At 37.1% G+C, this 14011-nt stretch overlaps 1 pseudogene across 1 annotated transcript in view; it reads left to right on the forward strand.

Moving 5' to 3' along the window:
- Positions 1 to 2173: 2173 nt before the first annotated feature.
- The window catches only part of LOC143637363 (protein ABA AND ROS SENSITIVE 1-like), a 52427-nt pseudogene continuing 40589 nt past the window's right edge, over positions 2174 to 14011 (forward strand). The window contains exons 1-3 of the transcript XR_013154416.1: positions 2174 to 2256; positions 2458 to 2556; positions 2795 to 2999. The product of XR_013154416.1 is annotated as a protein ABA AND ROS SENSITIVE 1-like (transcript). The remainder of the gene's footprint in view (positions 2257 to 2457; positions 2557 to 2794; positions 3000 to 14011) is intronic.

A 14011-nucleotide genomic window follows, 5' to 3' on the forward strand; every position in this document is an offset into this window, starting at 1 on the left:
TTTTAACTTGAAAAAGAAAAGAAATAAATAATATTTTAAACTAAAGGTTTAAAATAAAGAAAATATGTTTTGAACTAAAGGTTCATAAAGAAATTAAAATCGAGATAAAGATTTTACAAAAGAGACTAGAGGTCTTAAGCCGGATTGTATATCCGACTAACAAAAAGTTATACTCGTACTATAGGTGCGAGATAACAAAGAAGAGGGAAAGACCCTCGGACAGTGTACTATAGGTGCGAGATAGCCACGGGAAAAACCCTCGGACAGTGTATTGAAGCCGATCCAAATCAAAAAGGTGAATACGCCCCAAACTTTACAACTTGTTTTCAAACGAGTCAAACGTGTTAAATGAAAAGGTTTACATGAGACTAAGTGTCTCCAAAACATTTATAAAAAAGGGTATAAACACTGGCCTCAGGCTTTCGTGTGCGTTTGTTTGGATCCTTACATATGTGATGGGCACATCACACCTGGTCACAATTACGCTGCCTGCGGGGAGTATGACCTTGTGTATACGCATAGGCACTCAACTAGTCGAACGCTGCGATGTTTGATGGGGGGTCCGAGTGTAGAGACTTGAGTTTATGAATTGTGTTGTTTTAACTTGGTTATTCATAAACCATGATGGGCCGAGACCTACGTAGTCTCGAGGGGTAACCAAGTAAAGAAAATATTTTTAGCGTCAGCGTGTTCACCAGCATATTGCTGACGTGTTTTTTTTAACATTTCAGGAAATTAAAGTATCAAGAATTGGAGCCATTCATGAAGTGGATGTTCGCAAGATAGATATGGCTGATTGTTTTAAATTGTTAAAACAACAAGATTAAACAAAGATTTATAAAACAAATATTTGGGTATTTATTACCCGATAAGCTTTTTCAAACAAAATAAATTATATGTTATTAATAATGGTTTCAAAAGTATATAATTATTTTTAAAAAAAGTCTTCCGCTAAAATAAAATCTGATATATTTACAAAATCGGTACCAACTGTTGGTCACACGTCTAGGCCGTAAGTCGGGGTGTGACATCTATCACAAATTATTAAATTGTTTTATATGAATAAGAGTAATTAATTGTTTAATTTATTACTAAATGCACTAATTATTACTCATATTCGTATGTGAACGTTAAATGAGTTGACCTGCAACACGACCCGAATTTAAATGGGTTGTCACGACACGACACAAATTTGAATCGGTCGGCACAACACAAATATGTATATGAGTTAGGTTAGGGTTGAAGAATCTCAACACGCTAATCCGAAACCCATCAACTCGCCAACCCAACAATATTGACACCCTTGTATTACAACCACTAGACACCCGCCATATTACTAACATGGCTGTTTAACTTTCGTAGAATAAGTGGGACTCAAATGCTTGCTTACTTGTTGTGTGGAGTCAAGCTGAGTTGTATAAATTTTTAGTCAGGTAAGCTCACTCGTTGACCCACCCGATGCACATTTTTGCGTTGGATTGAGTGTATGACTTTTATTATTCACACATCTATTTATGTGTCCCTTTAACACCTGACTTTTCATGCTAAAAACAAAAAGTCATTGTGTGTCTTTTAATCACTAGCCATTATGTAACATTAATTAAAAAACACATCTTATTATGTTATTTATTTATTATTATGTTTTTATTTTATTATATTTTACGCCCACAATAACTACGTGAAATAATGTGATAAAAGTACTTGAAACTTTGATTTTTTTGTTTTTGTTTTTATAAATATTAGATTAGATAATAAAGAATGCTAATGATTAATTAAACAATTTTTGTTGTTAATTTGTTTAGGCTCAAACATTTTGGGCCAAGAATTGCAATGTGTTGAGTTAAAATTTAAACCCAACTGTGTTTTAACCGCTAACAAAGACAAAAGGCTGCCACCGGCAACTGACCTAACCTCAGTATGATCTAATTGGGTTTGGTTTATTATTATACTGATGATGATGATGATGATGATGATGAATATTGAAGAAGAAAAACAATCGGGGTAGCAGCGGCGGCGCAAAGGGTAAACACGACTTGGTCTTTATTTATTTCATCATCAATTTGTTTCTGCAAAATACCAACCGAATAATACTGTAATAAATCTCTAACCCTAACTCTAACTAAGTATTATTATTATTTAATTTGTTGCAGAGTAGTATATTATTAATTAATTAATGGATCAAAAGAAGGCACTGTATCGCGCTAAATTGAAAGCACAAAAACAGCAGGACAAATGTATTGATTCTCCTCTCATAAGGTAATCATTTTACTTGATAGTAATAACATCAGATGTCTTGTAATTTAGTTTTCATGTTTCTTTACTTAGATAACAACACTTATAATAGCCCAAATGACTAATAAATACTTTTGACTTCCACTTAACTTAACTTAACTATGCTTTGTTTATATTAACATAAGAAAGAAATGTTGTTCTTCGTCCACATTTCTCTATTTCTAGGTATAATGAATCTGACCTCCCCGTCTGTAAAGTTTGTGATGTTGTTTTAAATCCGACTCTGCCTGGACTGCACACCAAATTTCTTCAAAGCATCGTCAGGTACCATTTCGAACTACATATATTCATCAAATATAAAAATTACGACGCTTAATTAGTATTCACCTATTGATCCTTAAGTAATAGATGTTGATTTTCCACCAAATGTGTTTGTGTTATCAGCGTTTTCATTTGCATGTGTGTGTGTGTCTACATATATGAATGATTGCTCTATTTTTTATTGCTCTTTTAATTCTCTTCCCTCTTAACTTAATAATAATAAAATTGTTGATTTTGACAGGCGATTAAAAACGTAAAAGAAAATGCCGTTGCAACTACTCCAGTTGACAATGTGAAATCCGCAGATTCTATAGAACATAATAAAGCTAAACCAGAGCATCCTGCTGAGTCATATCAAAGTCAAACCAGACCACCTCAAGCTCAGTCAACATCTGCACTCCCTTCCGACTTCTTTGATAATCCAGGGAAAAAAATAAAACAAAATTGTCTGGCCCCTCGATTTCAGCTGGATCTTAATTAATCATGTCATAACTCACACAGATTAATGTGTTGACAAGAGAGTTAATGACGGGTTGCTATATTTAGAAAGATATCCGTTTGTTAAAGGTGGAATCAATAACAAACATATGGTTGCAAAGAATAATCAAAGGTAGAAAGCACACACAGGATTCACTCAAAAGATTTCCATCTATATAATTTTCATCATACAAAGTGGATAATCGATTTAGGGTTTTAGGAATCCTAGGACAGCCGTCACTTTCAAGAAATATTCTTTCTTATCCGAAAAGTGTAAAGGCTCAAAATCCGTGTCCTCTCTCTCTTGGCGGCATGCCCTAATAATTCTATTTATAGGCCTGCCAACCTAGGACAGCTGTCATTCCTTCTAGAAACCCTAAATACAATTGTACATATTCAAATTACAGATTCAAAATAAACTAAGGGTAAATCAACTCTTCCGGGTAGGCTTTGCATCAATCTTGTCTTTCCGAGTATGCTCGGCCATCCTTCATAACTTGGTAACAGAGAAGTGTGCTCGGGATCAGTTTCCGGGTAGACTTTTTCTTGAAGAGAATTTTACCAAGTAAAATACTCACCGAGTAGACTTCAGTCTTCTTGACTTTGCCAGACTTTGCTCGACAACTCCTTACGAGCAACCTTGTTCTTCAATGATCCATTTCAGCTCTTTGCTATAAAATAACTTATTAGCAAAGTGTACTCGGGAGTACTGTTCCTTGCTTGAGCTGAACCTTGCCCGATATTACTTAGAGATATTCCTTTAGATTATCAAGCATACTTGGATCATACTTATTAATGAATACCTTGCCCGGTCATCCAATCACTTGGCTTCTTGGACTTGGTCAACCAAACCTTACTCGGAAGAGTAAAATACTTGGTTCTGAAGAACAGACTTGCTTGATAAAGTGAACCTTGCCCTGATTTACATAAACTAGTGTACCTTACCCGGCAATGCACTAATTTGCAAACCCTGCTCGGATATCCACTAAAGAAGACTACTTGAAGTAAACCTTGCCCGGTAGGAAAAATATCGTACTCGGCTAAGTAAAGGCTTGCTCGGATGTCTAAGGTGTGCTCGGATCCATTACTTAGCGACATCAGAGGAGGTTGAGAAGATTCCAATATTCCATGTACTTCATTTAGGTCAAATCTTTGACTCAACAATCTCCCCCTTAGGTAAATTTCTTGACTCAACAATCTCCCCCTAGAATGGAACACCTCAGTTGACCCAAAACATTTCTATGGTTACTTACACTTAGCAAAAATACACATCAAATCAAAAATCAATATTACATATCCAAATAACATAAGCAAATTACATAATCAGAAAGTTGTCCGAAGACTTTTCCATGCATTGTAGGCTACTTGCTTTCATTTTACATAACAAAGCCTAATCTAGGAATTCTGTCTTTTCCATGCATTGTAGGCTACTTGCTTTCTGTTGTTTATGACTGGTGCAGCTTTCATTTTAAAGATGTTAAGGGCTCGGTAGTGAGTGTGACTTTCTGGTATCACCAAGTCCCTTATATCCATTAGATCTTCATCATGCAGGCAGTTTAAGTCTTCATCCTTCTTGATAATCCCCAGTATTTTGCCATCAGAGTTCCTCAGCAAATAATGGTCATTACTTTCTTTGGATTCAACTTCTGTAATAACACCATTTCTTTGCACTGTATAATTGGGGCGTGTCATCCTTCACCAAGACTTATACAAGTATTCAGATTTGACAATGGATTCTTGTCTTTGACCTTCATTGAATAATCTCTTTCAGCAATGTCCATTCTTCCTAGCTTTCCAGTCCTCTTTGACCTGTGAAATTGGACTTTTCTCCAGGTTCTCTTTTCTTTTAGGAACTTGAATCCATTCTTAGCTTCTGTTAGCAGAAATTTTGTCAAATTGTTCATCTGCCTTCCAGCAGTCCTGAATCTGTCTCTGTAATCATACAAATTAAGATTAACCATCCGTTCCAGTTGCTCTTGAGTGTACTCATAGAAGTCACTCCTCACAACTAACTCTCTCAATTGCCTACTTTCCATGATTACTCTCAAACATTCACAAATAGAATCATAGTATAGTTCTCTTGGAAGATCCACATTTGATTGTGGTCTTGTTGTTCTTTGTTGTGCTGAACTACTAGATTCACCTCTTCCACCTTCACCTCTTCCACTTCTTGGATATCTTCTTGGATTAGGAGATCTGAAGGGAACAGACTTCTTGGGCTTTTGAGGTCCCAAGTTGAAAACTTTTACATAGATAGCCTCTACCATTTCAGTAGGAAGGTTGGCTAATTCAACAACATCATGTCCTGCTGCTTTAAGTTCTCTTAACATCTTTTCCATTCCAGGAGTTCTTGCCAATCCAGCAGGTACAAACCTACCATCAGCGTAGTATCTTGGGTTCTCTCCTTCTCTTAAAGCCTTTTCCCATTCAGCCTTTTGTATATAAAAGAGGTATTTCAGATCCTCTTTTTCCAAGACATTGAAGTCTACTTCACTCATTCCCCTTTGGTTTATCATTATGTTCCTTAGTATGTTTATCATTTCTTCATTTTCCCATGGAACAAATGTTTCATCCTCAGGTTCATGTTTCACATCTTGAGGAGTAGGGGTTTCAACTGATCTGATTTGTTCTTTTTCCTTCTCTCTCAAGGTCTGAATTCTTCTTTTCTTAGCTTGTGGTTCATCAGTTGGTTCAGCCTGTTTGGTAGAGCTCTCAGTTTGGACCCTTTTCAATTTTTCTTTTCTTTTCAACTTGTTGTATTGGTCCAGCACTGATTCTCTTGATAAATATTCAACAATCTCAGGCTTCATACCTCTTTCCAGCAGGTATCCACACATTTCTCCAAACTTTTTCTTCAAATTTTCCATCTTTTCAAGTTTCTCATTTTCTTTTACACACTTCTCAATCACCTTCTCTCTCTCTCTGTTATACAGATCTTGTAGTTTGTCAAAGTTTAGGTTAGATAGATCTTTTTCTGAATGATTGTGCCTTCTGAGATATTCCCTGAATTTCTGACTTTCCCTATTTTTCTTTTCCATCTTTTCCTTCAGGGCATCTCTCTCTTTGTCAAGTCTCATCTGCGACTGATCATCATCAAGATCAGCCAGTGAATCAAAACTTATGCCATATGTTCTCAGTTTTACAACCAAAGGATTTTTCCTTTTAGCCTCCCTCATACTCAACTCAATGTTTGTCCTTTGTTCCTCAGTCATTGTGACTTGAGGGGACACAACATTAGTAGCTTTCACATTCATTTCCTTTTCATTCTCAGGGTCATCATCATCATCAGAGTCTTCAGACTCATCCTCACCTTCAGTTAGATCATTCATTGCATCAATCTGTGGTTCATCAGAAAGTGGATTCTCAGGGATTGATACATTTGGCACTCCTTGCACATGTTCATCTGGCCTTAAAGTCTGCAAAGGAATTGCCCTTATGGGACTTGCTTCATCATCAGGGGTTTCTACAAAGTAGTTGTTCTTATCATCCCATCTCCCTTTCTTTACAGACTCAGTACCTTCATCTGACATGAATGTTTCTGGTCGATCCCTTTTCCTTGAATACTTCTTTCCATACTTGGGATCATCCACATACTCCCATTCATCAGGATTTTGTCTAATATCATCTTTAATCTGTTGAGCCCATTTCTGTGCAGCCGTTGAGGCCATGGACTCACCAATTTCTTCTTCAGCCATCATATCAGTATTCAAATTTACTGGTTCAGCAGTCTCATTTGACTTTGTTTCTTGTTGACTTTCAGTTTGAAACATGCTGACCACCAAAGCTAGGGAGTTATCAACTTCCTCATCTCTTCTCAACTCAATCAAGGCCTCTATTACTTCTTGATCAGCCACTTCTTCAATGAATTCCCTTGCAAATTTGGCTTGATTGATCAAGTTTTCCTGCTCTGCCAACTCTACAGGGTCCATAGTTTGGGCCAGTATTTCTATGTCCCTTGTTTCTCTCAAAATGTTTACTTGTTCCCTTAGAGCAGCAGCAGCAGTTTCATCATCTTCTCTAAACAATACATCCTTTTTCAGGATATGCCATAACAGGCTCTTCTTCTGTAACTTTGGCTTTTCCCTTTTCCAGCCTTTTCTTTAAATCTTCTTCACTTTCTGTAACTGATGTCTTGGAGCATTCTGCTTGTTCATTTTCTGGTTCAGTGAGCACAATCTCCTCAGTGGCAGTATCTTCATCATTCATTACTTCAGTTTCTAGTTCTGTAAGTATGTCATTAAGACATCAGTAGCAATGTCAGTAGGAATATCAGTAGCCATATCAGTGATAGCCATATTCTCTTCTGTATTTATCTCCTCAATCCTTTCCTCTGTCTCATCCTGCTCTTCAGCATTTATCTTTTCAATTTCATTTACTTTCTCAACAGTCTCTTCATCACTTCTTTCATTAATGTAATCATAGTCTTGTTCTGCACCCTCAGACATATCTCCTTCATACTCATCATCATCAATCCTCCTTTCATCACTGCTTTCCTCTCCATCATCATACATACTCATAATCAGCTTTAAACTGTCTGCAGTCTCAACAACTGCTACAGTCTCTTCAACATTCACATTTGAGACAGTTGGCCTAGATTCATTCTCTCCCTGTTTTGGAGCAGCTGAGGTCTTCTCAACCTCCTGCTCCAGGGTTTGAATTCTCAAATTTGCTTCTACTAGTCTCTTCATCAACATAACATTTTCCTCAGTTACTTCCTCATTCCTTCTTCTCAGTTCAACATTTTCTTTTAATAAGGTCAGAAGGTCACTATCAGTTGGTGGTGTTGTAGGTGGTGATGTGGTGAAATGTTCATAATCAGGTTGGTCTTGGTTTGAAGTGTGGGATTGAAATATGGATGTTGGTGTTTGTGGTGGTGGGGATGTATGTGTAGATGTTTCTGGTTGGCTTAAGGTTAGGATTTGTGGTTGTGTGTGAGTGATCTGGTGTGGTGGAGTTTGTGGTGGTGATGGAATAATTGGTTGTTCAATGTGCTCAAGTTGCTCCCCCTGAATAGGTGCAACAACTTCAATATTCACTTCGTCTCCTCCTTCATCTCCATTACCATCTCCATCATCAGAGTTTCCATCATCATCACTATCATCCTTTCCTCCTTCCTCCTCTGAGCTTAACTCAGGTACTGGCATCACTTGCAAGTCATGGTCCAATAACCATGGCAATATCTCAAATGGAACATTTGAGTTGTATGTATTTGAGACACCTGGATTTTTGATTCTTCTATATGTATCAGGGTCTTGCAGTTGGTGTGTAGTTCCAACAGTGGGTAGATCTTGAAGCTCACTATTGAAGATTATCTGTAGGAATCTTGGATATTGTAAAAATCTTTTTCTTTCAGGTTTCTTCAGATTTCCTACTAATCCTTCAAATATCATCTTAGAGAAATTGAAGGGCATATCATATATAATCCCAACTGTGGCATTTGCCAAGTCGTGACTCATCAAGGTCCACGATCCCTTCCTTGAAGCAAATCCATGTATAAAATGATGAATAAGAAATCTGTATAGCATAGGAAACATGCCCTTCTGAAACTGTCCATCATGAACATTTCCTTGATAACCCATTGTCTCTTCAAATATTTTCATTAGCTGGAGTGTGCTGAAGTTTATTGAGTTGTGATCACCATCATTCAACCGGAGACATCTTCTTATCATTCTCTCCGTAATATGTATCTCTTGTCTAGCCACGGTTGCCTCGATTCTTTTACCATTTATGTCCTCAATCAGTTCAGCAGATCTCCAGAAATCCAAAGAATGATTTCTGTATATGACAGGGCTTTCGGTGAACGCAAAACTGACGTTGGACGGAGCCATCCAAGTTATCATCCTAGCCATCGGCTCATTGTCAGGTGTCACTTGTAGAAGTGCACACATATTATGTTTTGGTTCGATGACATACTTGGGTTCATCGTCTGCCATATCTGAATCACATAAACAAACATATTCAAAGTGAAATTAGTCATAAGTTCAGTACTTTAGATAATTTCAGGTATAAAAAAATGAAGAAGAAAGAAAAGAGAGAAAATCATCAAGAACCTGTTCTTCGACAAATTTATAACCTACACACATAAACAAAGTATTAGTAATCAGATACATAATCAAAGCTCATTATAGTCTAATTGTCGTCGGAAAACACATTAATGTTGCTTACCGAGTCGGAATTAGAAGGTTAATTCAAGTTAGGGTTAGGAATAATAGAATGTGATAAGTCGGTTTGGGTTTCTTTGAGAGTAAGCAGTTTGCAGTGGAAGGAGAGAGATTGAAAAAATAATGTTAAAAATTTTGCCTAACTCCCTCTTATATACCTTTTGAAAGTGGCTTTTAAATGCTCTTTGTCTTTTTGTGAATTATTAGCTGTCATACAGTAACATTATCCATTTGATATTAAAAACAATATTTATCTTTTAAGTTAATAAAACCTTACTCGGAATTATTCTTTTCAAAGTCTACTCGGTATACATCCACTTACAAAGCTTACCCGGTCAAACTTTGCTTGGAAAATTTTCATTTTTTGAATATACAAAGTTTTCCCGAATACTTCTGTTTATAAACCTTGCTTGATCAAGCAAATTAATTTAAAGTTAAGACACAATGAAGAAAGCTTACCTGAAATACTAGATTTCTTGAGAAATTAATCACAAGGCAAATAATCAAGTATAAACATCAAATAAACATCCTTACTAGGAATCAATCAAGACACCCATATAGATTTCTCAATCTCAAATTAAAACTTATCTAGCATAAACCCTAATAAGAATCATAATCAATTTTATCATACTAAATACCATATTCAATCAAGCATACTTGAAAACATAGTGTTCCCGAGCAACCATTCAAGAGAATAGTGTGCCCGAACACCTTTCTAATGCAAAGTATACCCGAATAACCTTCATATAGTACAAAGTGTGCCCGGAAAAGGAATTCTAGCAGACAGTGTACTCGGAAAGTTAAGTTTTGAAATTACCAAGTATATTGAGGGAACAAAAGTGTACCCGAAATATAAAGTGTGCCCGGAAAAGAAAGTTTGCCTGAAAACACTTGTAATTTCAAAGAAATCATAAACACACATATCACAAAGCATGCTCGGAATGAAATTAAAACACATAAACATTTAAGTGTGCTATAGTCTAAAATTTCATAGAGCTTGCCCGAAAATCCTATGTTAGCACTAAGCTTGCTAGGATAAACACATTCAATCATCAGGTATGCCCTTACCCGAGGGATTTCAACATGCCAAACCATACCCGAAAAATGACAAACTTAAATAGTAATATCTAAGCACGCCCGGAAAGATTAACAAACCTTTCCTAACAACATATTCACACAAAACACAAAGCTTACTTGATGTACTTGACTAAGTTAATAAAGTTTGCTTGGAATCACAATCAACATATAACATGCATAGCTTGCCCGAAACAAGAATTTCTTGTTAAAAGCTAGCTATAACAACACATAATTATCTCAAGACTTCAAGCTTGCTCGGGAAATGAGTACAACAGTGTACTCTACCCGGAAAGTGTAAACACTTCAAAGCATGCCCAAAAATCATAAAGTTAGTCAAAAATGACTAAGCTTACTCGGAAAGGTTGAAAAATATCAAACCTTACCCGAAACAACATATTCACACATAATCAACTGTTTTGTACCCGGAAAGGTTTTAAATCATTAAACCATACCCGAAAAACATACTCAAACAGTTTGTTCCCGGGAAGGTTATAAGGCATCAAACCTTACCCGAACTTACATATTCAACCTATTTTAGGCAAAATGCAACACTTTTTGACTTAAACCACTTTGTCAAAATATATTTTTCTTTTCAGATCATAGTTTAAGAGCAAATGGTGCATTTAGAGATCAAATTTCAGATATATTTCTCTTCAAAACAGTTTCTTCCATTTTCTAGAAAAGATCTCAAGAATGGGATCATATTGACTAAGTAGCTTTCTCAATACTTCATTCTCAGCATTATTATGACAACATAGATAGGTTAACAGCAGGTATAAACTTAGCATGAATTTCATCTCTTTGGTGATATGATTTAGGTTCATTTAAAGCTTAATGCATTAATGGTCAACACTGTGCTATGATGCCTCATATCTCTTCTCAAAGCTTATTTGGCTTTCCCCAGATTACCCCAATTTGACTCCAACCTCCTGTATTTGGTCAAAAATTGTTTTTGTATGACAGAACTTATTGTATTTTTGTATTTTTAGTCAAACATATATAGAGGTTGAACGTTGGACTTACAGTTAATAACTTGCCTTTCATTCAAGATGAGACAGATTTTGTCAACATCTTTGTAGTTCTTGTTGTAACCCTCTTGTTTGATAAAATATTTAAAACACTTATCAACTTTTGGTTGATTTATTCATTCTTCCCCTTGTTTTTGATATTTTCTTAAATTTTCTTAAAGCATGTTCTTTGTCATATTTGAAGATGTTTCATTTTTGGTTGACCAAATAACAACAGGCTCGTGTATGATTGGTGTTGGTGCATTTTGTGACCGTCGCTATGCATTTATGTTCAGCAGAAACGATGTACGAAGTTAAAACAACTTCGCCATAGGCGAAGTTGTAACAACTTCACCATAGGCGAAGTTGTAACAACTTCTGCCATAGGCGAAGTTGTAACAACTTCGCCTTAGGCGAAGTTATAACAACTTCGCCTACAGGACCAAGCCCAAGCCCGCGAAGTTGTTTTGTCTATATATATGTGTGTCTTGTTTAGGTTTGTGAATCCAAAAAGTTAGAGTGTTTTGTGATCAGTTTAATTGTCTAGAGAGAAACCGAGAGGGAGAGTCGTGTGGGACGGCCCAAGGTAGAGCTCACCTCGGGTCGGCCGTCATTTGTTTTCGTGTTTGGTATGTAATGTGTTTCGGTTATTATATAAAATATCTGCAGATTTGTTTATCCCATTCGTGTGTTTGTTCGTGTGTTTGTTTGTGTGTAATCGTGTTCTTCGTCTTCTATACCATAAACGAGTCTAGGAGGATTCCGCACTCCTAGACCTCGTGCGGATCTCGTATCGATCAGCTACCCCCGCGAGGGGGACCTACAAGTGGTATCAGAGCCTTAGGCTCTTATGCTATGGTTCGAGATCTACGTTTTGGTGTTTCTGGCACGTTTCTGATGCGTTTTTGGCCGAACAGCCGCCGCAGGCGAAGTTATGGGGTTCAGGCGAAGTTGTCGCTTAAATTTTAAGGTTTAGGCGAAGTTATGGACAGGTGAAGTTATGGACAGGCGAAGTTATGGAGGGGCAAAGTTGACTTTTAGGCGAAGTTGACTTTAGGCGAAGTTAAAAAAAAAAAAAAAAAAAAATTGTTTGGAGTTTTCGTCTGTATGGCCAGGTGTACACGATTATTGTGAGACCTAAGACGTTGTTCCGTCAACGAGTGAAACTTATTATCTCTTGGTCTTACGTGTGAACAAATAATTGTCAACTCTGGATTTGGAGTTGAGGTTGTGAATGGGATATTGATTGAAACTGGATATTGACACATATTTGGGTGTTTGTGGGCAATGAAATAGTTGTTGTTCGAGGTTGATCAACTGAAGAAAGTCAAATTGAACTGAAGGTTTTTGTCATTACTGGATTGCGGTCAGAGCATATTATTTATGTTATTTTCAAGGCGTTCAAGAATTGGATCCTGAAACGTGATGCTTATTTATTAAAGTGAAAATTCTGGAACAAGTTGGATTTAATTGGGAATTAAAGTGTTTATGTTCTTGATCGTTATCCCTGGTGATTGAAGATGCTTCGAATTAATTGATGGTCATGTGTGTTAGATTCTGTCAAGGTGGTTTTGTGATGAAATTGATCACTTGATGTTTAGTAGTTGAAGATTAAACCATATCGTATGCCGACGTGTTGGTGAAGTTGTGGAGGGAGCCCAACTTCACGTGTTGGTGAAGTTAGAAGAACTTCACGTGTTGGTGAAGTCAGAAGGACTCACGTGATTGGTTGAGATGATCAATTAGGCACGGGGATGCATGCATTTCAAAGACCTCAATCTATATAGTTCGAGAAGCTTACACTGAAGGGAAGATCTGATATGGAAGACGCTGGGTGATTGGTAGATTTGTGAAGCTACAAGACAGTTTCAGACACGGCTGGTTGAAGAGCAAACAGAAGATCATCAGTTAAGAGGGAGTCTGTTGGTGCATGTTTTGTAACAGATGATCTTTTGTGTTTGTTAGAATTGAGAGCAACGGTCAAAGGGGAGTCTGTTGGTGCATTTTGTGACCGTCGCTATGCATTTCTGTTCAGCAGAAACGATGTACGAAGTTAGAACAACTTCGCCATAGGCGAAGTTATAACAACTTCGCCATAGGTGAAGTTGTAACAACTTCTGCCATAGGCGAAGTTAGAACAACTTCGCCTTTGGCGAAGTTATAACAACTTCGCCTACAGGACCAAGCCCAAGCCCGCGAAGTTTTTTTGTCTATATATATGTGTGTCTTGTTTAGGTTTGTGAATCCAAAAAGTTAGAGTGTTTTGTGATCAGTTTAATTGTCTAGAAAGAAACCGAGAGGGAGAGTCATGTGGGACGGCCCGAGGTAGAGCTCACCTCGGGTCGGCCGTCATTTGTTTTCGTGTTTGGTATGTAATGTGTTTCGGTTATTATATAAAAGATCTGCAGATGTGTTTATCCCATTCGTGTGTTTGTTCGTGTGTTTGTTTGTGTGTAATCGTGTTCTTCGTTTTCTACACCATAAACGAGTCTAGGAGGATTTCGCAATCCTAGACCTCGTGCGGATCTCGTATCGATCAGCGACGCCCCGCGGGGGGACCTACTACTGGGTAATCACTTTTCTGCCTATCATTCGGAGAGATTTATCTTGAGACATGCAAAGACAACTATGTATCTCCACATAAAGATTAGCATATTCATTATGTTTATATCACCTTAGATTTTACATCATCATGGGAAAGCAACCATACATGTTAGTGACTATACTAAGGTCTTT

Source organism: Bidens hawaiensis, unplaced genomic scaffold (assembly GCF_021521415.1).
Source record: "Bidens hawaiensis isolate Kalapana, Puna unplaced genomic scaffold, B.hawaiensis_p1.1 tig00008253_1, whole genome shotgun sequence".
Classification (NCBI taxonomy): Eukaryota; Viridiplantae; Streptophyta; class Magnoliopsida; order Asterales; family Asteraceae; genus Bidens; species Bidens hawaiensis.